At 40.1% G+C, this 23,500-nt stretch overlaps 1 protein-coding gene across 3 annotated transcripts in view; it reads right to left on the bottom strand.

Annotated features, from left to right (window-relative positions):
- Positions 1-23,500, bottom strand: part of NYAP2 (neuronal tyrosine-phosphorylated phosphoinositide-3-kinase adaptor 2) — a 132,698-nt gene that overhangs the window by 74,512 nt on the left and 34,686 nt on the right. Inside the window, exon 1 of one of the 3 annotated variants that reach the window (XM_023933216.2) lies at positions 21,150-21,315. The exons of the other annotated variants lie outside the window; for them this stretch is intronic. The gene's annotated coding sequence lies outside the window, so the exon portion shown is untranslated. Of the gene's footprint in view, positions 1-21,149; positions 21,316-23,500 lie in introns of those variants that run through there. 3 annotated transcript variants of the gene reach the window in all.

Here is a 23,500-nt window from a genome sequence, read left to right as displayed (position 1 = left end):
GTTTGAACCATCCACTATAATCCTTCATTTTCCTTCCTCTCCTTATTTATTCCTAATTCCAACTCTTAATTTTTTCATTTTTTACCAAATTTCAACATAGATGAAACCCTCACCTGCTTCCTACATTTTCTCCAGAACAAAGAGCCTATAGCCATGTCAGAGAGAGTTTGTGGGTACAGGTGGGAACAGAACCTGATGCTGTTCAGCATCACAGCTGGAATAGATCTGGTCTTACTTTCCTATATCCTCTGCTCAGCTACCAGGCAAAAACAGCAGGGCACCATTTTACCATTTTTGGCCACATTTAAAGAGAATCTCTTTGCCTTTGAATGTAGGAGCCAACACTCAGATGCTGGTTAAGCACTGAGCTGAAGAAGACTAGGCTCTAATCTTTGGTCCTGGGCCCTGGTCTTTGACCAGGATCACAAAAGGCTTAGGCTTGTTCCTTACATTGGTAGCAATTCCCAGTATAGGGCAGCAGGTGCTTCCCAGCTAAGTCTGACCAGTTCACACCAGCACAACACACAGTGGGTGCCAAGTTCACACCTCAGCAGACCAAAATCTCCTGTGTGTAAAGAGAAAGGAATAACTCCAGACTCACACCCAGAGCACAAGTTCAAAAGCAGGATAGCAGATTTCAAACATGGCATTCCCTGTGCTCAGGCAGCAGCATCCTGAAGGTCCTTTTGGACTTGTGCAGTGCACGGTGTTGTTGTTACATCATGAACCCAGACAGAATGAAAGGATTTATTTAGATACTCCTCCTGCTCACAGCCACAGGAATTGGCTGGGGCTAGTGTGTGTCCCTCTGCAGCACAACAAGCTGACAAAGATTTACACACAACTTGCTGTGCAGCAATGACTACAGAGACAGTGAGAGAGAAAGCAACTGTGTAGGTCTCACTCCATTATTTCTGACAGGTAAGACTCTGTGCTCTTCATTGTACTGATAATGAGTTCTATCTCATTTCAAAACTGTATTATGTGAGCTGCTGCATAGTTTATTAACATATATGGAAAAGCAGATTTCGATTACTCCTCTGGGAAGTTTCAGTTTGAACTTGGCCAGGATCAAATGCTTCTCTGACAAAGAATTATGTACAGCATTAAATAACCATTAAAAATGCAAGACATTTGTCTGCAAAGAGAGCCATGATTATACAACAACAAAATTAATTGTATAATGGCTCACGTTAAACACATCAAAGCTGACTTTGTGCTGAAAATGCATTGCAGGGTTTGCCCAGGTCCAGTGACACTGCCACTCTCTGGGTGGAGAAAAGGGCAATGCCAAGGCTGGTGTCAGACACCTTTACCTTGCTGTAAACCATCTCTCCTCCCAGAACCATGTTGCAGGCCTTCTCCAAACCCCGCTAACCAGGCCAGTGCAGACCATCAGGTGCTACCTGGTTACATGTTCTCTCCTCAGGTGCGCTGCAAGGGAAGCAGGATCCCATCTCTCTCCCTCTTCCACACAGTGATGGAATTAAATCATTACAACAAATTCTGTCTTAAACCAGTAACAGCAGATTTCAGCTTTCATTTCTAAAATATGAACAAGAGATCTGACTGATGGATCCAATGAGTCTCATTATATCTCCATACAGGTTTTGTGTGTCAGCTGAGTTTTTTGAGGTCAGAACTGGGCTGGCATTAAACCACACTAGCCTTCCAGTGTCAGCCTGCTGGCACGTAGGCTGTGGTCCTGGCAGCACTGGACACTTCACAGCTCACTTCTGGTGCTCTGCCTGCTCTTTTCTACCCAGCAGATACTGGAATGTTGATGTAGCTACGGCACAGAATAATGGAAGAACATCTTTGAAGAACTACAGAGGAGAAAGTCTTTTATAGTATTCATTTCATTACACATCACAAGAGTGAAAGTTACAAAAGAAGATTAAACATTAAAAATGAACACAGAAAGTACTCTAAATGAAAACATCACGGTAAAGGTTGTGTCCACCTTGCTTTGCCATGAATCATAACATTCCTGTTGACTGTGAATGTATTTTTAAGCTGTTAAGTTAGAAAACGAAGACAAATAAATTTTCATCACATTGAAGAAAAATACATGGCAAACAGAAAGTATCCAGAGAATGTCTGCATCAATCAGTGTGGTCTTTTTAGTTTGCATTGTTCCTATTTAATATTGCAAAGAACAATTTTAATTTGCTGTGCAGTTTCATTATTTGGTCTAGACAGAAACGGAATTAATTCCTGGAAAACAAATTAATAATTGCAAGAAAACTTTTGTTTTACCTGGTGTCACTGTTTAACTAAAACAAAATAGAATATTAAATTCCTCAGTGCAACTGTAAGGAGTAGAAATCTTGGACTGAGGCCATAAAGTCAGAATACCCTGGAGATGCATTTTCTTTCCACTCATCTATCTACTCTTTTTCTTGGTTTTCATGCAAAAATTCTCCTATCAGTTTAAATTTACACTGGATTATTTTCATCCCTCAGGCACTAAGAACCACTTTGTTGTTCTCCTCATCCTTGTATGGTTTTCTTTTTCTTCCTGTGCTGCTTTACATGGGGTTTTCTGCTTTTTAGACACAAGTTCAAAAAGGGAGCTACACCTGACTATGAGATTCGACCTCCAAAGCAGGAGGAAGGGGAATGTGCTCTGTTGGGGATGTGGCATTTTTGAAGGTATTTTACCATTTCTTTGCTGTGATACATTCCAGCCAGGGACCACAGAAGATCACCATCCTTCTAAGTGTTGAAATTCCAGGTAGCAAAGGGAAACCATTTCAAGAGCACAAGAGCTCGCTCCTCTTGTGCTTGAAGAGGATCCATCACAGATACTGGTTCATTGGCTGGCAGAAACTGAGCTGGGAGTCTGTAGGCTCCTCTGTGGAAGTGGGGAGAACTATGAATTACAGAGCAAGTGAAGCACATGGATGGCCAGGCTACTTCCCTCTGGGGAGCTGCAAGCCCACGCAGAGCTAACCCCTCATGACACGCTTCTAATCCACCAGGGAAACCATCTGAGTCACAGAAGAAAAGTCACTGAAAAATTAACTGATAACGTAGGAAGAACTTTCTGTAGAAATGACTAATCACCAGCAAAACAAAAGGAATAAAAATACCTAACTCAAGGATTTTATGCAAGCTGGCTTGACTGTGCAAACAGCAGTTTATCCCATGGTGCATTTATGTTTTCTGGGTTAAGAGAGTAGCTACTGCTGTTTTAACCATTTCCTTGCTCTTACAGCAGTGAACATCCAGCTGCCCTGCTCATATCAAATGTTCTGCATATGAAGGGCTGAAATGGCTTTGAAATGTCTATTCCCCATCAGAATAAATTATACACACATATACTAAGGATGACACATTTTACTTTGTATCTGAGAAGCACTTTCAAGATTAGCATAAATTATATTTGTAAATTAGAGGTTGGATGCCAAAACAACAGAAGATATACTATTTTTATCCCCCTAAACATGATTTCAACAGACCATGAAATGTAATGCTGAAGAAATAAGGACAGGATCACAATCATGGATACAGGAACTACACTGTAGGTATGGTTTTACACAAATCTATACTATTTTTATCACAAAATTAAACATGCAGATTACACACAATTGTCTCTATTTTTTAATAACACTTCACAGATTTCCCTTTTTATTTCCAAAGAACATACTCACTTTTTTTTTCTGCATTACTTTTCTGAAGTACTCCAAAAGACTCACCATGATCTTAAATCAAGACCCAGAGGGTGATGCTACCATCTCTTTAGATACAGGCTAAAGCATAAAAGAGTCGTGACAAAGGTTAGATTTAGAGCCATTTTGTGCACCTGGAGGACTGCCTAAAATGAGCAGCCAATGTGTCTATGCACATCTGACTTCTTCCCTCTACCATATGCCTCTGCTTTTGAGGTAGGAGATCAGGTGCTGCTTAAGAAGTCAGGCCTCTCAGGATATACAGAATACATTAGCGCTACAAAATAAAATTTATTCTTTTATCCCACCTGTCAAACCCACAGGCCCAGGGTTTGATCCTGAAGATATGCAATGGGCTGACAATCCTGCTTTGAGCTCCTGCATTATTGCACTGAAACACCCAGGAAGCTTTGTGGAAATTGCTTGTGCCTCATGAATCTCTGGTAAGCAGCACCACTTGCAGATGTGAATCCCCTGCCCATTTTGACACTGGGTTATTTCTTTAAGCCCTTTGTGCTCCTCTTGAGGGTCTACCATCCCCAACAGGACTCACAGAAGATTCTCCAGAAGAAACTGAACTGCCATACCACATGTTGTGGATGCACTGTAAGATTAACTGAATCCCTGGGGAGCAACCAGGAGACAGCTGGAATCCCTCTGCAGAGCACAATGGATAATAAAAGCAAAACTAACCAAGACTGCAGGTTTTCCATACGATGTCAGAAAATCTGATTTCAAATGGTGATCTGGTATGTTCTGCAGTGAACTACTTTTAGAATGCAAAACACTGAAAATGCTAGCAAGAGTTGGAGTTTTGGGGAAAAAAAAAGCAAAAAGCAAAATCAAAACAAACCCAAAGCACTTTATCACTTTATGAGAAATGCTGGTTAATTAAAAACTTTGTTTGCTATTTTTTTAACAAATCTAAGATAAGCTAGACAGCTTGGAAAGGAGTAACTGAGTAGGGACCTTTCTGATCCACAGAGAACTCAACAAATTTGTTTCATGAGTCTGAACAGAAGTGCAGGTACCAGTTCTATTTTCCATGGGCACTGCTTCTATTTATAGCAGATTGTCTTTTAAAGCAGGGACTAAGGATGCCTGGATTGGGCTGAACATCCACAAAGGCCTGATCCTGCTCTCCTCAGAAGGACCAGCTCTCACTGCTGTACCTGGGCTACAGCAACTCCAGTGCTGCAGCCCACGTGTGCCTGGTGACCAACTGATGGCAACATCTGCAGGTTGTGAATACACAACACTTAAGAGGCTGCAGTGAAAAGTGCCCTGCTGTTATATGGATACAGTTATTTTTAATTTTGCTTTGGGGGATGCACAGCTAAAAGCCAGCAAATGAAAGCTCATATGCTCAGAGTCACCTAGAATTAGACACTGAGCATATGCAATCTTTAAGCTGAGAGCAAATGCATGTTCACATTAATGGAGTGGGGCTTTGCATCCTGTCAAAAACAGGTGGAGCTCGACCAAGGCTGTGTTTTTATCACATTCACTGGAAAACCACATGGCGCAGACTCCACTCTGCCTGAGCAACTGTGGCTAAGTAAATATTTCAATGAGATATGGGAATAAATTAACATACAAAATAATCCTTGGGCATTTCTGTAAGAAAATGTTCCTTCAGTTTTGACTCAAAGCTTCAATGGAAAAGAGAAATCCGTACAGAGTTAAAAAAAACATTTTTGTGGATCAGAAGCTGTAAAAATCTGAAGAAATTAATGAAATGTGCTGAAACTCTAAGACAGAGACCTATAAACCAAGTGCTCTGTGTGGCCTGAAATGCTACACTAGGTCTAGCCTTTCCAAATTCAGGCTTATTTCAAACACTGATTGTACAGATGCTCTTCTCAGTCCCTCAAACAAACATGACACTACTTTTTTAAAAAATCCAAACTCAAATTGGATTGACAAGGAAATTATGTTTTTAAATAAATGCTTCCTATGGTATCCAGTTCCAAATAGAAAGGACTCTGAAAGTACTCTTCAATCCTGAGTGGCAGTGAACAGAAAGAGCATCTCAGTTTGGAGGAAAAACTCCTGGCAAACCACACTTTAGCATGATCCATAGCAAAACATACAGATTATTTTTTACACAACTAGTGACCTGAAGGTCTAGTTATTCACATTATTCTTCTGGTAGTATCGTCATTCACGATTTGCAGTTCAAAATACATTCCCTGAGCTGATCTGCCTCTTCATTTTCTTTTCTAAATGCCTTTCTAAAGAAGGGGAGAGGCACTTCCTGGCATACTGGGAGAAGGTGTCAGTAGCACAGTTACAGTAGGGATATGACAGGGATGCAGGTTCCACCAGAGGAACAGTTTTTTGCAGCAGCCTGTCTTGTGGCAGCTCACCACTCCAGACCTGTCATATTCACAAAGGGCGATTTTGCTTCCAGACATCTCAGCACACAACAGAATTTGGGAGTTTACATTCTCTTGATCAGGCATTTATCCAAATATCTTGGGTGCAATTTTAGGCACTGCTTTCATTGACATTAAGGGTCAGTTGATAGTTCCAAAAAAACATCTGCATATTATCAATTTAAATAGGACTAAATCAAATTTAACCTACAAGCTGTATATTAAAATTTTCATTTTAGGGGAATGCACAGCTCAAGTTTTTACAAACACTGCAAGGCCTATTTGGGTATTTTCCCCACTTATAGGGACTCTGGGTGCTGGACTAGTCCTTGCCCAGGAAACAAACAAAAAAACCCAACCACTTTACTGCAGTTACCCAGCCTAACTACATAAATATTCTGCTGGATACATCTCTTTGCTGTCATAAATTCTGGAACGCATAGAAGTCTTCACCAGGAAATCCTTTTTTACCTGGAAGAGCCCTGCCCCAGCCCATCACCTTGACTTTACAGCTAGAATTACTTCCCTTGTGCTATTAGGTATCACCAACTCTCTGTTTCTTTGGATGTCTGAAGGAAAGGTTTCAGCACTTTTGTCAATCACCACTCTGTATTTTAAGCGGACAGCAGCGAGTATCTCTGTTTTGCAAAATGAAACAGACTTTAAAAACTAAGTGAAATATTTTTGACTGGTGTAATAAACACAGAAAACAGGAAAGGAAAGCACTCCACAGATGTGTACATTGGTGTCCCTCCCTCCTTCCTCCCTGAACACTCGCAATCTGCTAAATAAAGCTACATGAAATCCTGTACATCAGTATCAACAGCTCTTATTTTCAGAGCCTGGAGAGGTTTGTTCGCTAAGATACAAAGTTCTTGCGAAGATCTCCCTGCTTATGTCACTTTTCTATGTGTAACAAAGTGATCATTATCACCATAACAGAATATTAATGTGCTTCACATCTAATTTTAGAAATAATAATATAAAAATCTCTTTCCTTGTCTTGATGGATGTCAGTTTCATAGCCAGAGTTGTCAGAAGCTACTTATTTGTTCAGGAAAATAAATTAAAAAGGACATTTTATTTTCAGAAACACAGTTAATTTAATATTGCACGTCAGAGCATGTGGAAAGCAAGTGTAGTGGGCATATAGGTGGTCAGAACCTAGTGATTTGAGTCAGGGCACTGAAAGATGCCAGCCAGCAAATGTACATCATTCCCCACTCAGGCATGTACCCAGCAAGACCCTGAACCCTTTCCACACTGAGGTCTTCCAACATATTCATTGCATCTCCATGCATTCCCTTTGGAAATCAAGGTGAACTGTACAAATGCAAAGCACTAAACTCTTTTCTCCTCTGTATCCATGCACAGATCTAATGGCCCAGACCCAGGAACTCCAGCAGACTACTAAAAGGTCTTTATGTATACAGGAATTTAACACCAGAGACAATTGGCTACAATAAAAGCTGCCAATAAACTTCCGAAGCTGCCAGAAATCAGCACATGCTGATTTTCATCACTCTCAGAATTACTTTTGCAAATGGGGATGATCAGATAATTTTGGGCACTGCTGTGTTGTGCTTTTTTTTTTTTTTTTCCTGCAAGAGTAGCTTTTTGCCAAATTTTTGAGCAAAAACTATGTCCAACATGCTCTGACAGTGAAGGAAGATGGTACTTAAATGCTCCTTTAGGGACTTGTACTTACACTACCCAAAGGGTCATCACTACAACCTATAAATCTGCAATGAAATGGAATTTTGCTAAAGCAACAGCTTGTTTTCCAAGCTGTGAAAGTCCATGTGAGGATTTGTTAGAGAGCTAAAACATTAAAACAAAGAGCAAACACCCTTGTAACCTGCATTTAATGGTGCAGTGGTAAATTAAGTGGGGAATGTACTGTTTTAGTCCCCTGCATGAGAGGTTATCAGCTGTACTGTTCATACTGAAAGTATGTAAATTCCCTTTATTCCTCAGGCAACTCTTCAGAACTGTCATTTATTGAGTGTCACATCTGAAGTGTCTCAGCTTGAAGAAATAATGCTGTGTGTGCGCTGAGGTCGTGAGCTGTGGCCACCAGGGTCACACAACATCTGGACCTAATTTTATGTAAAGATGACAAACCAAAAATAATGTGTTGTTGCTTTCCTTTGCTCTAAGAATTATTGTTAAAATCTGAAAATCTGCTGGTAATAAATTGTAGTGCATGAACATTTCCAGGCTGCTTAAACCCCTTTGAAAAGTCTTCTATCTAGGAACAATAACTCTGACATAATATGAACTGGATTTCCCTCTCCCAAAGCTACATTGCAGGCAGCAGCCTACTTTAAAAAACTGAAAGGGGAAGAACTTCAGAGACAATTTGTATGTGAGCTCCAAGCACTGAAGTCCAAATCAGTTGTCTGCACACCAAGCTGCATACAGGGGATGTCCCTGTCCCTCAGAAGAGCAATTCAGCTATGCTTTTAAATTTTTTATGTATTTTTAAACCCAAGAAAATGCTGTTCTCTGCTCCAGAATATATCCCTTTCCCTGCCCTGTGGCCCAGTGCCCACACAGAACACAGGAGCTCTGTCCTTACTGCACCAGCTACCCAGGAGTTTTTAATTTTGAGATGCTAAGACAGAAAACTTCCTTCAAGATGGTCTTGGGATAAAAATCTTAAACCAGAGCAGCCTCAATTCAAACACTTTGAGTCATTATGTATAGGATTGGAACAGCAGACTTTAAAGTCCTACAGAGAGCTCATGACAGCATACCTTTTAATAGGCACTGTCACCCACTTAATAAATAAAGTGATGGGCTGATGAGATTTAAGGAATAGAATCACTGAATCATTAAAGTTGGAAAATATTTTTAAGACCATCAAATCCAGCCATCAATCCAGCACTGCCACCATGTTCACCACTAAACCATGTTCTCAGTGCTAGGAAGGATGAACCTTACTGGACTTTGCATACACACTTCTGTGAATTTGCATGTGAAATGATTTTGTACCCTACTTAGAATGGCACACAGAAATGTTAATGTTCCTGGTGATGACCAGCTCATTATTCTGGTCTCTGGAATCTCTATTTCGTTTTTACCTCAGTAGGAAGTGAAAGATAACAATTTTTAAGTAAGAGCTAGCAACACCTAGTTATTTAAGCAGTGGATACACTGCTTTATAACAAAAGTAGGTGATTAGAAGTAAGAGAAGACATATGCAGCACAATTACATTATGCAGCTCTAAAGTGTCTTCTAGAAATTTTGTGGAGGTAAAGGGTAAAATCAGCATATTTCCCATGGTGGGTTTTCAGTTAATAGTTACCTGTTGTCATATTTTCAAGTTTTGCCCTATATACACAACACACTTAAAATGAGAGCCTAGGGTTTTCATAGTCCTGCTATTGGAGTCTGGAATGGAAAATTAAATGCAATCTATGGTTGTAGGACACTAGAAAAAAACTTGGGAAGTCAAAACTATGGAGTTTCACAGATATTTGTGAGTGATCCAAGCTGACACCTTTAATCCACTCTCAGATACTACAAAAGGGCTATTTCATAGGTGTATCCCGTAAAATTAGGATAGCTTTGATTCAAGACCCAGAACAGCTTCAAGAGGGCTCACAAAAGTATAATGTCAAGGAAAGAAATATCTCCAAAGGAGAGATTCCCTCCTGTGAGAGTGACAAAATTGGGTCGTCTCCTAGATGCTAGCATCTATAATCCTTGAAATGCAAATAAAATGCAGCTAAAAATAAATACAAAGTATAAACTTTCATAATACATTGGAGTTATTTATGCATATATTTACTAATCTGTGTTTACTGCCCTTCAAGCTGCATACAGAAACAATTAGATCCCTTTTTAGAAGGGGTAGTATGGAGCATGCAGATCTGTAGATCTGATTTAAAGAATATGACAGGCAATCAGTGTGTGTCAGAGGAAACCCACACCAGCAGAGACATGTTAAAGCCACATTTGAATTTTCTTTTTTAGGACTGAAATGATGAGTGTTTCCTTCATGTTCTGAACACAGTGGGATTGGGAAATATTCTGAATTTCAGGGTAGGAGAAAATGGATTGCTTCAAATTATAGGAAAACGAACAGCACTGATTTTATTCCTCACTTTCAGCAGGATTGAGTAGTGCATAGCAGAAAAGGGAAAGTCAGATGCATTCCTAAGTCTGTTATATATATCCACCAGAAGCAACATAACAACTAGAAATTAACTATTTCCCTACATTTTTCACTCTCATGACATAAACATTAAATTTGTCTAATGAACTGAAAAGAAAAAAAAAGAAAGTCTATGGATTAATATTTTTTTTTAAATTATTAAGTTAAATAGAAATACAGACAGGAAATTAAAGGCTGGATTCCTGTATTAGTACTGATGTACAATGAGAACATCAAAAGATCCCTTTTAAAAAGACATCAATATTACTTCCACAAAAGGTTTACATTGGTTGTGAGAATATGAACTGAAGCTATTTCAGCTGGGATGAGTCTGATTGCAAAGTCACAAAACTGATAAAGTTGCAGACTAGCGGGAAAAAAAATCTAAGCTGAGAAAATTGGTTGCATTTTGTTTTTGAAACCAGAGACTCAAATAATTATGTATTAAGTTTGAAAGGAATCACTACAGAATTGAGAAACCTGAGGAGGACTCCCCAGCCCCTTCTGTCCCATTTCCATAGACATCCTCACATCCTTTGTCAAAGCCAGGCTCAGATGTGTCCCACTGTGCTTTGTCAGGACTACAGAGCCAGAGAGGAGTATAAACAAACTGCTCTGGTTTTGATGGAAGTAATCAAAGGTCAGCTTTTTTCCTCCCGAGTCAAGTCACTCAGTGACTACAGTGCACATGAATGGCTGGACACACGTCTCAGACTGGACAGACCTCTCCCTGGAGAGGGGCACTCTGTGCCCTGTGCTTCTCGCAGCCAGGAACAGCATGAGCCAGACAAGTCTCTGTCCTGCTTTTTAACTGCAAAGTGCAAGGTAACTGAGAGTCAAAAGAGCCTAAATCACCCAAAAAAACAAAGTTCTTGAGATTCAAGCCCCCCAAAACTTCCTTTAGAGACAGTTATACACACATGTACCACTCACACAATCTCATGCAGACAGCTTCAGTCTCAGCTAGTGCTGTTTCCAATGACAATGTTCTGATATGTGGTTTAATAATTCCATCGGTATCCTTTGAGAATAATGACCATTGCTGTTCCTTTTTGTTTTGCTGCACTTTCTGTCATTTTCCTAGCTTCCATCCCTAATGTGTTTTATTATTATTCAGATCCTTGCCCAGTCTGTCTGCTACCTGCTCATTAGAACTCCTGTGGTAGAAAATGTTCGTGCAAGAACTCAACTCTAGTACGTTTCAATTTATTTTCAGGCTGAGTGAGTCTAAAAGCTCAGATCATTAAGGTGAACTTGCAGTGATGTATTTGATAGACTGTGTTTAGTTGTATTAAGGCAAAGGGAGTTTTCACTTTATACTTGGAAAGCTAAACAAAAAGAAGTAATTCTAGACCCTCAAAGAAGCATGCCTCCACTGGGGCTTAAAGTGACTAGGAGGTCAATGGGCAAAACAATTTAAGGTATTCCTTTGTAAGACATATGAGAGGGATATATGGCAATTAGCAATGCAATCTTGTTCAGATGACACCTTCCCAGTGGAAACCCACTTTGGAATTCTCCAAAATAGCTTGAAAATTTCCAAACAGGTGTTTTTAGTTTAAATTGCTAATAAAACCACTGAGTGGGTCAGTGAGTTGAACCTACAGCAAGCTCCAGTAGCACAAAATGTTTATATGCAGTTTTAGGGCTGAGTTCCCCACAGAATGTCTGTGGAGTTCTTACTGCACTGCAGTTATGGCTATAATATACTAGCGATGTTAAGCAAATTACAATATATTATATGAGAAAGGCCCTCCATCAGGTATCGTCTGGGCCTCTAAACCATTCAGAACAGGCTTTATTACTTGTCTCCACTTTATTTTAAAATAATTTAATTGCTAAGACTTAATTTAAAGAAAAAGAAACAAAAAACAAAAAAAAAAACCAAGAAACTTTCAGAGTTTAATCATAGCTAAAAGGTTTACAGCATGCTCATTTTCTCCAATTTATTATTAAAAACAGCAGCAAAAATTGCCTGTGATATTGAAAGTGCTAGATAAAATTAAGCAATGCCTCATCTATTACTTCCAACTCAATTTTAAGCACTCTGGGCTTTTTAATATAAATGGCAATTTTATTGCTGGCATTAGAGAAGTAGTTATCCTGCTCTCTGAAAATGCCTACCACTTTCTGGGCAAGTCTGTGTGTAAATGATTAACCACCAGCCAGGTCAGCTCAGACACAGAGCAATCATAGACTACTGCAGAACCCTGGAAAACTCTAAAGCCACAGGCTAGAAGAGGCTCCAGATTGAGACATGCAGACTAAACCACTGGCCAGCCACTCCTACTGGAACAAGGTGGTCTCAAAAGCCTCTTTCCTGTTCCCCTGCATTGATTTTTTCTCATTTTCTGAGGCAGGACCAGTGTACATATATCCAGCAGGCAGCACCATCACAGCCAGCCCCTGCAAGGCTCTGGTCTCCACAAGAGCTATAACAGCCCAGAAGCATCTTGTCAGACCAGCCAGCCTGAGCAGAGGGAGCCTGGCTCTAGCCCAGTCATGCCTTAATGAGAATATCATCTGCCTTATTACAAAAGACACCAAATAAAACTAGATATTTAGGACTCATACTGTCATGAGAGGGAAAACTGCTACTAAATATTAGCTTATCACTAGGTATCCAACTAATTTCACAGAAGACTAGCAGCCTCTCGTTAGGTTTATATATATAAACTGTCATCTGTTCAGGCCGTTTATAAAATGTGGGAAGGCAGCAGGAAACCTAAGGATTCATGAAGAGTTCTTGGAGAGAAACATCCACTGCTCTCTTTGTCATTTCTCTCAGCCTTTGATTTTAGCCTCATCTTTTCACAGCTCTTTCTCCTCCTTTCTGCATGCCCCCTGCTACTGCAGAACCACCAGTCACCCTGTGCACTCCATGTCAGACACTGAGGGAACTTCTGTGCAAATGCTGAGCACCAGCAGAGCTGTCAGCAGCTCTATGCTGGCTCTGACATTTTACACCACTTGCTTTTAATCTAGGGACAAGGGGAAAGGAGGGCATGAGGTGCACAGGGGAAAGCAGAATCTACCCTACAAAACTAGTTTTGACAAAGCAAAACGAAGCCCACAAATGGAGCTGCAGGTCAGCAGGAGGGCAAGGACTTCAGAAACCCCACTGAGAACACAGGATCCAGCTATGGGCAGCTGTCTTGTACAATTATATAGTCTCACAGACTTCCACTACCTTGGCCCCTCCTGATCATTTCCTCTGGGATAGCTGCTGCTGCCCCATTTTAAGAGTTGGCAGATGATGCAGAGCAAACAGTTGAGCCAAAACCTGAATTCACATCCCATGATTTCCAAGCTGCAATCTCAGACCCAGAGCCACCCTTTGTCACACCTCTTCTCCTTATGCTTAGGGTTTCACCTCTGAAATACACAGAAACACTGGTCTGAACACAACTTCAGAGCCCTCAGAGAGGGAGGCACCACATGCCAACTCAGGAAGGAACTTTTGATGCTGTGAAGGCCCCTCCAATACACTCTCTTTTGACACAAATGACAATGGCAGTTTCTCAGGAGAAGACCAAGTCTTTGGCCTGAGAGTACAAAAGGGGTTTGCAGTGAGGCCACAGACCTGGAAAGCAAAGCAAAATATGTTCTTGGCTTATCCACAACTGCCATCTCATTATTTCCCACCTTGCTGTCCAAAGTTCCCAGCACACTAGCAGATGAAGTAAGTCTGTAAAATACAATATAAATAAAAAAAAAAGATAAAATTAAATACCTCATGTTGTCAATATGATATAGCCCTTGGCCAGCAACCTGTGAACAGATTTGAGTATTTGGACAATCTGTTCACAACAAAAGACATGACACACATGACACACAGAAATGCAAGAGTGTGTCCAGTAAACATGGTGCCAGTAAACACAGTAAACAGTAAAGTGCCAAGGCTGAGGGGATCAGTAACAACTGCAGAAAAACAAGTTATTTTGTTTTCCACAAGCCAGATAAACAGGAAGAGGAAGATGAGGAAGAATGGGAGAAGTCCTGCCCTGAGCATAGTAAGATTCTTCATGGATGGATGCATATTTGCTGCACTGCAGATACACTTATACATAATAAACCTGAATTCATTAATACTAAATATTTACGCTCAGCTTGTAACTCGTCCAAAAAAGCAATTATGATACATCATGTTGACGGAGAGTATAAAACCATTAAAATTTGGATCACTCACACAAGACACTGTGTCAATGCACAGTTAACAGTAAAATCCCTAGTACAGTACATTTAATGGGAATAGTCCAATGCTTTCTAATAAAGCAATGCAAATTCTGTTTTGCTGTAACACTGCCCTGGTTCCAGGTGGGATGGAGTTAATTACTTCTCAGTAGCTGTTACAAAGCTGTGTTTTGGATTTGGATTGAGAATCATGTTGATAATATACCGATGCTTTGGGTCTTTGCTAAGTTGTGTTTAAGTAAAGGACATTTTTTCCTTAACTCATGCTCTGCCAGTGAGGAGGTACACAAAAAAACAAACAAACAAATGAACAAAACCCCAAAAACAAATTTAGCATACTTTAATAAACTAAGAGATAGCTCTTGGAACTGAACTTTGGCTGTAATATTTTCCCAGCAGCCTAACATGTTACAGGTGTCATTTGTGGGGGACTAAAAGCACAGAGATGAGCTGGTAGCAGCTGCACTTTCACCTCATCATGGCAGGTGAGGAGAAGCTATACAAGGAGGGACTCCTCAGTGCCCATCCTCAGCCTGTTTCCAGTCCACTTCAATATCTTTGAGAAAGGGTAAACAACAGGAACTCCTTAGTTGGAAATGAAGAGTGGAGCTATCAAAAGTCAGACCCCAAGGTGTGACAGTCAGAGTTCTCTCCGACTATCTGTTATTTGATATATAGATATATATAGATATAGATATATTTGATATATCTATGACTCTATTAGTGAGTGGAAAACTACTCATGGAATCATGATATAAAGTATTACTTAGCAGAAACCATCAAACAACTGCCAATTTTCCCAATGTTTTATAAATCACTTTTTGCAGAATACATATGTACTTAGAATTAACATCATTATTATCATGGTCCAATGATATAGTAAAAAAAGCATCAAAATCCATGGCCTTAATAACTTTTTATTCATTAGTTTCAGGTCAAAGATGTGTCATGAAATCATGGCAAAGCATGTTCTTTTTACTCTTCTTTCAAAGTCAAGTAATCCCTCTCTTTGAAGTTTTTTTTTTTCTGTTGCTTCTAGATGGAGTTGCCCTGTCAATAAAGTGTCATAATATTTCTTGAAAGTATTTGAAAATACTTTCTAGATGTGTTCTTTTAGGATAAAGCACACTAAGCCATCCCATTGCATTTGAAAATTATAGCAAACTACTCTAAAGCCCAGCATATCAATGAAGCCTGATTGCACACTGCAGCAATTAGTGAGGGGACACATCTCATTTAGCCATCTCCAGCAGGAAGGTAAGGAGGATGGGTGCAATAACCCACTCAAGCCTGCAAACACAAGCCACAACCTTGCTTTTGGAGAATCAAGACCCTTTCCCTCCAGTCTGTACCATAACAAAAACCCAGAAGAACTGGCCAAGGAGAAATGTCAATGAGGCAAGCCAAATGAGGAGCACAGATCTTCAAAGAATGACAAAACTACTTGCTCCATATGAGCAACTATATTTTGCTAATTAAAATGGCCTGAAAGTGGGAGCTGGTCAGGGAGTAGAGCTCAGTGCAGCCTGGGAAAGGAAAATGATGAAACTAATGGGGCTGCAAAGCTGCTGCAATAGTGAAGGGAAGAGAAGGGCTGATAGCATCCTTACACTTTTTACTCAGGTCTAGAAATGTCCCTTAGAAATGGAATTTTGCTTTGTAATGAGAGGAAATACCTTTGGATATGTGAACTGCCAACTGCCTCCAGCTCTCTGAGATGCAGCAATACAGCCTTTGAGCCTCGTCTCCTGCCCAGTCTGAGGTTCTTGTGCAGCCAAGCCCCACAGGTGAGGTGATGACCTACTTGAGGAGATGGATCTTCTCATGAAATAGGAGTTTCCTGATAGGAATTTCCTAGCTTTGTCTCCCCAGACCAATCTGCAGGGAAATGATGTGCCTAATTTCTGACTTTATAAACACTGGAATAACACCCTTGTCCTTCATAAAATATCTCTAACTGACCGATGTATAACCTCAGGTAATTAGATAGATTCCTAGATGGCAAATACCCAAGATTCATCTTTAATCTCAAGGGAAAGAATAGTGACAGAGCTTTTAAAAGATTTTCAGGTAATTCATAGAGACATTACATCCCTCATTACAGTCATCTTAAATGCAGCAGAATTGACTGAGTTGAAGTTTCTGGAATGAAATGAGATACAACCTAAAGCATACTGAACAGCCCTTTCCTAAGCATCTCCTGTTTCCTACTCAGCCTCCTCAGACAGGTGATAAATGCGATCTCCCCATTTATTGGGTCATATTTCATCAAACACAAATGTATGTGTCACTGTACATCTGTGAGGGCCCTACATGGCCTCTCCAGATTGTGCTAATGGGGCTGCAGCTCAACAGAACCTGCTCAAGCCTCCATTTAGCAGAACTTGGGACAGCAAGGGATGCTGACACAGGGAAACAGTTTAATCTGGCAATTAATTCAGGTCCTATGCAGAAAAATAAATGATCCACTTATTTAGAAGACCTCTTTAATTTAATTCTCAGCTAAACAGAAGAGCAGTTTCTATTCTTTCCTGACCTCTGAGATCCTGGGTTGAGCAAATCCCTGAGTCAATATCTGAGGTAATTCACCCTGATCTGGAATCAGTTCAGACCTGGTTCAAGGCATTAGAGAATACTCCCAGGCAGCAAGATTCAGATGGTCATACCAGAAACCTAATATACCCTGTTGCTAAACCAAACAAGTTAAAGCCACTTTTATTTCTTTACTACTGCAATTGCTCTTAATGATCCTGACACCCATCCTACAAACCATGAAAAAGCAAGAGCCCAGAGCTAGTCAGGAGCACAGGGAGCCAGCTACAGATAGCCTCTGAATTCTAAATCAAAAATTCTCAAAATAAAAAGTAAATAGTTTATAAACTATTTAGCAGCTCAAGGATTAGCCACAGAATTATCCAAACAGTAATAACAAATTTATAAATCTATGAATAAAATCATAAGACCCCCCTTAAGCAATTTATAAAGCAGAAAAACATGTCAATTATTTGCCTTAAAAAATGTTTTCTACTTTAGCTTCTACTTAAGTAGCTGCAAAAATAAATAGCTTAACAGCCTGAAACAATGTTATTTTGGCACAACTGCATTTGAATTTAACTCTTAACAAAAAGAATTTATGGTTTATATTCACTTTCATTTCAGAAAAACAAAAGAATATACTTTTTTTCCTGTCTTTACATTTCTAAAGTAGATGGCATGGACCTTACAGAGAACAGCCTACAGGATGTAAATATGGACTGAGGGAAGTGAAGAAATGCCTCAGTTGTCCCAGGCTGATCACCAGGAAACAGTGAGAGTCAACTCAGGACTCAAAAAATCCTGCCTATCAAGGATGAGATGTTCATTAGATGTGACCTATTTCAAAGTTCAGCAAGGTTCAGATACAGATCTAAACTTTGCCTCAATTGTGAAAACATAGAGGAAAATACTAAATCCAAACTCATTTCACATCTGGTTAAATGAAAGTTGTGGGCCCACCCATCAAAAGGTTATTCTAGAAACCTCTTGTGAAGAAGTACAAAGCAGAGGCAATACTGGGATTGGGTATTCTGATGAACAGGAAAATTGGGAAAATGGGTAGGGAACAAGTGAGGAATTGCATCAAGAGGTAGATGAGCTTCACTTAAGAAAAAACAAGCTGATTGCAAAAAGAAAGATAATGGCAAAATGAACTATGTGGGGTTTATAAAAAAGCTTGATAACTTTTAAAAGTTATGACATGGTATTCTTATTGTGTAGATCAGCTCTAATACTTTTGCCATACAAATTGAACAATTTCAGCTACAAAAAGGAGTCAGTTAATTATAAATATATATTTGTATGTAAAATAGGTAAGAGTATGTGGATATTTTTCAGAATATGGCCAGATCTACAGTTCTGGGATTTCACAGCTGATAATATTTCTACACTTTAGATATGCAGCAGAAAGCACGTGGACTGATTTTACTTAATCAAACAATATAAATTTTGGACTGCTTTCTCATTTAGCTATCAACATATAATAACCATTAGAACGTGCCATAAAGTTATCATCTTATTTGCATGAATACCATACTAAAGGAAAAGAAAGCATTCCAAATTTACACAGACATTGAGAGGAAGATCAAGTCCACAGTGTATAAACATTAAAAAGACCCTAATTAGAATCAAGTATTTTTGACAATTTTATTTCCAGCTAATTAGCACGGATGTTTTAGTACTAGGACCTGACTGCACTGTATTCCGCAATAACGATGATTCATATCTACATTCAAATAAATAATTCAGCAAAGAAAGATGCACAGAAGTGCTTTTGTTTATAGTGCTGTCAAAATGAAATACTTGGGGAAAAAAAAATAAATGTTAATCGTCATCCACTTTTAACAGGTTGAGACTAGACTAAGTGCTATTTACAGGGGATCAGCCGCCCCGCAGACTGGGAATAATTAGACACCAGAGCAGGTTCCTTGCAAGCTGACATGTAAAGGCTGATTTCTGGTGTGTCCACACACTCCCACATCTGCAATGGGAGACACAGCTCTCTGTGGACAGCCAGGTGACTGCAGCTGCAACTGTGTCTATGTGTGACATATTTGGGTGGCTGCCTTGCCCAAGACAGGGAGGGGAGGTTCTGCTGGCAGTACGAGGGAGAGCCCTGCCCTATATCCTGTGGGGGAACAGGGTGATGCACTTGCACAACCCAGCACCCGAAACCAGAGTCAAGTGCCAGGACTGTGCTCCACCCTGGGGCTTCTGCCAGGGAATACTGCTGCCAGAATATCCCACACCTGCTGTAAGACTGAAAAGGTATGTGGCATTTGCAGGTAGAAACACAACAAAATGGGATCACTGAATTTGGAAATGTGTATTTTCACGTCCAAAATCTTCTGTAAACATGTAAAACTGTAAAGGTTACATGTACAAGCCTTAATATTTAATGCAGATTCTGTAGATGAAGTGGCCTGGAAGTACATTAACCACAGAGAAAGACACTTCACAGCCAAATCCTAGAAATATATTGACAGTAAGAAGCAGAGAATCCTGCATCACTCTGGTTCACAAAAGAATTACTACATCTAAGGTCATTTAAGAAAGAAATGTTCTCTAGGCATGACTGCTATCAGAAATGGCACAGAGAATAAAAATAAAACATCAGAATAGTGTAAGATTGCTATGAAAGAGAGGACAGGATATTCAAAATATGGAAGACCTCCCTTAATCTCTTTGCTTCACCACAAACACTGCCTAAGACTGGCTTAATCCTTCATATAATCATTTAGAAAAGTAGTCATTCTTTGGAGGCTCCTTCCACAAGAGGTGCCCAGACCATTCAAATGTGTAGTTATGGACATTCAAACCATGGGACTAAAATGGGATGGGTCATGGGGGTCTGCCACATTTTGCAGCCACACTGCTGGCATCAGGTGCACTGTGGATCAGAAGTTGCTCCAACCAGCAGTGTGCTGGTACTGACACATCCTGAGGAGAAGCAGGCATTACACTTCCCGTTGGCCCTGTTTGCTAACAAAGCCAGTTTAACATGGAACCAGCTGCAGCTGCAAAATGGAGCCATATTTTTTACTCCAACTTTCTATCACTGTGTATGAACCATCTCAGTGAGTACAAATAATTGCAATGCCCTGTCCTGCTCCTCTAAAAGAAACAGTGCACTGACTTCAGCCAGAGAAACCATCCAATATGTGAATACCTTGGCGGTGACGTTTCTCTTCTCTTGTCCCAGCCCTGCTTTGGGCCAGATTCCCAGCTGGTGTAGGCTAGAGAACTTCACAGGACTAAAAGAACGACACTGACTTATGGCAGCTAAGGATCTCTGCTCTGTTAAGTGTGAGGAGGAGGAAAAGGGAAATTTATTAATGCAGTTACTTTAAAAAGCCAATTACAATTTTATTAGAGGAAAAGCTTCAGCAGTTTTAGTTATTTACAATTTAACAGCCATGCTATGAATTTAATTGATATAAACTTCTTCCCTCCCCAAAATAATTAACACTATAAACAATAAAAATGAATTGACTGTGGATCAAGACTGTTTGGAGTAGACTTGGTGGTATTTTCCATTTAGCAAAGCCTTTATTATTACCACTTTAATGACCTGAGCTTAGACATTCTGTTTCCTTTTACCATATGTCACTTTTATTCTGTCCTTCTGGATACATATGCAGAAAAGAGCTGGCCTGATGTATATTGGAAAAGTTAAGTCATTCAATTAATTAAAGCCTTTGTTTTCACATCACTAACATCCATGAAGTGGGAAATAAAAAATGGATTCTAAACCAATAATAAAGAATCAACAGCATTAATTAGACCTTTAATACTGAGTGACAGTAATAACCCCAGAGACTAAATTCCATTTTAACCACAGTAGATAAAAGCTGATGCAACAGACTTGTGGTTTTGGTTCACTAGTAGAGATTCATGTACCTCACCTGGAATCTCACCTGAAGATAGTCTCTGCTGAAATCTCTGTCAAGGTACCAGATTTGCAAGCAGTGACTGATTCTGTTGGATGGAAGCAATTCAGCTCCTTGCTTATTCCCAGAGAGCTGACATGAGTATCCAGAGTCTGATTTCACACCAGTTTAACACATCAGTAACATTTCAGTAGTATAATTCAATCTCAGACTATGCCTTCCCTTACACAGATAGTCAGCCAAGGTGAAAAATCAGGCCAAAAAGACAATTCCAGAAGCAATGTTGTTATTGCCTGGAGACAAAAAGGCACATACCTCCCACATATCCGTGCTCCACAGAGAGATTCTATTCATCCAGAATAAGCAAACCCACAAACAGAAGAAATGAAGCATTCTGCTTCAGGCTTGGATCCACGGCATAGCTGAGCTAAGGTCCATCCCCTCTGCCATGGGCCTATTAGCGAGCAGCTCCTACTGCCTCGAGGGAAGAGGGAAAGTGGGGATAAGACAACTCCACCACACCCACACCTACCTGCTGCACCAGCAGGACAGGCAGGACTGGGGCACAGCAGGACAGGAGCCAGGTTCTGCTTTATCCAGCCAGCTACTTCTCCTCCCACCCCTACTTGTTTCTGTAGCTGTTACCCTAAGCTGCTAGCCCAGCCTTGTGTTTTGGTAACTCCATCATGGACAGGGAGAGAAGTGAGGGCATCTCAGCCCTGTGGCTGCAGTTCCTCCCCAAGCACAGCCCTTCCCCAGGCTTCCCCTGGCAGTGCTGCACAAAGCAGCTTAATCCCTGAAGGGAAGAAGAGCTTGCAATCCCCAGTTATGAAGTGAAGGCACATTTATTTTGAGCAGGCTCCAAAAGCTGCAGAGCTCCATCCTTTTTTTTGCAAGACCCAGTCAGTCAGTCATTAAAACTGACTGGGCCTGGCTGCTGGATTCTGCTTGCTTGCATTTTACAAAGCAGCTATGGCAGCTCCTCATTTGCTCCTCTGTGCAAATGTTAGCAATTACAGCTCACACAGACATGAAATGTAGGTATGCAGGCTTAATTAGAGCTGAAAAAATTTAAGGACAAATATTTTCCTTAGAGAAAACTCATTTGAAATCATACTTCAGACACTTGCTTGGACAGGTTCTTCGTGCTAAAAAGAGTTATCCACACTGCACTGTGCTGGAAATCTTTAAGGAGAATAAAAGAACCAAGAGCTCAGAGCAAGCTTTAATTCCAAATGCACCACTGATGTCTATATTCCTGTGATCCCTTGACACATTTCTTTAACCAGCCAGCTGGGATTGCAGCCAGGCCAGCAACATTTAGCTCCAGACTAGGGGAAAAGCTATTTGCACATTCAGCCCTCTGCTGTAGATCAGCAGCACTAATAGTTATCGTTATGTTATATATAACAATGAATTAGAGCTCAAACATTAAGAACTTTTAGCAGATGCGTTCATTAGACCCTACTGCAGTGAGTCTGAAACCAAACAAAATGTTGTCACCTGTCTCCTGTGAGCTGCCTGTTACAGTTCTATACAGTCAGTCTACTGTCATTTCAAGTAATAGGAGAGATATTTTGGAACTCCTTTGATCAGGCTTTCTTTACTTCTTGCAGAAATAGCTGAAAATAAGGAGTGCCTAGGTGCCATGTCATCCTTTCCCCTCACCTACCACTTGCACTGACTGATTTCAGGGAAGAAAATTTCTTGTCTGATGGCAGAAATCCTGTCACTTCATCAAAGCTGGTGGCACAATCTGAGTTTACATGCTTGAAAATTTGGCTCGGTAAGAATTAACCTACCGTACCAAACTGTGGTCCTGGATAGCAATTTTCCTCCTCTAGCTAAATTAAAAATCCAAAGTTAAATTTCTTTAAAACACTAAAACAGAAAATTTATTTTCTTGAACAGACCCCATGTGGAAACTTCAGAAATCTGAATCTTCATAAGCAGATTAACTTTGGCATCTCCCACCATGAAACAGGAATATTTAAATCTAAAAATAGTACGCTAAAGCTGTTTTAAGTTGGATAATTCAGCCGGAGGTGGCTTTCATTTCATCTAGCTCTACCTAATTTGCTACAGCTAAAACCTATTTGAGACATGCTGAGCAAAACAGACAAGCAAAGCATCCCCTTGTCCACAGCTTAAAACTCCACTTTAAATCTTGCAAGTCACTGCACACATCTTGTCCTACATTTAAAAGGTCACATTTAACCAAGCTATAATTAATCACACATGCTCACAAATTTAATCAATTGGTAGAGAGATTATACTAGTAGCTTTCTGTAGCAGCATGGAAATATTTTTGCCCTAGTTCAGCTTCTTTCTGACAAAGTAAGCCAGTTTACAGCAGAAATGTGAAAAGCTAATGTTCATTTGTTAGAGGAGGCAAACACAGGAGACGCCTCTTCCTTTTGTTTTCCTACTTAGAGATCAAGGAGAATGTACATAGGTATGGAGAGGCTGATGTTTAATTATACAATAGCTATGGAGAGATAACAATCTCTTTGAAGTGCTTTAACTTCTGTGCCACTTTCTCAAGTGAAAAAGGAAGGAAGATACTTATCACTTTGAATGATGCCAGCTTAGATGTGGGGGAGGAGACAAGGGGGAAGAATGTCACACTAAGGAAAATATATATTCAAATTGATTAATAAATGTAA

The sequence above is a fragment of the Cyanistes caeruleus genome, chromosome 10, assembly GCF_971803275.1.
Source record: "Cyanistes caeruleus chromosome 10, bCyaCae1.hap1.1, whole genome shotgun sequence".
Lineage (NCBI taxonomy): Eukaryota > Metazoa > Chordata > Aves > Passeriformes > Paridae > Cyanistes > Cyanistes caeruleus.
Note: the sequence above shows the minus strand (reverse complement) of the source record. Positions and strands in the feature narration are given on the sequence as shown.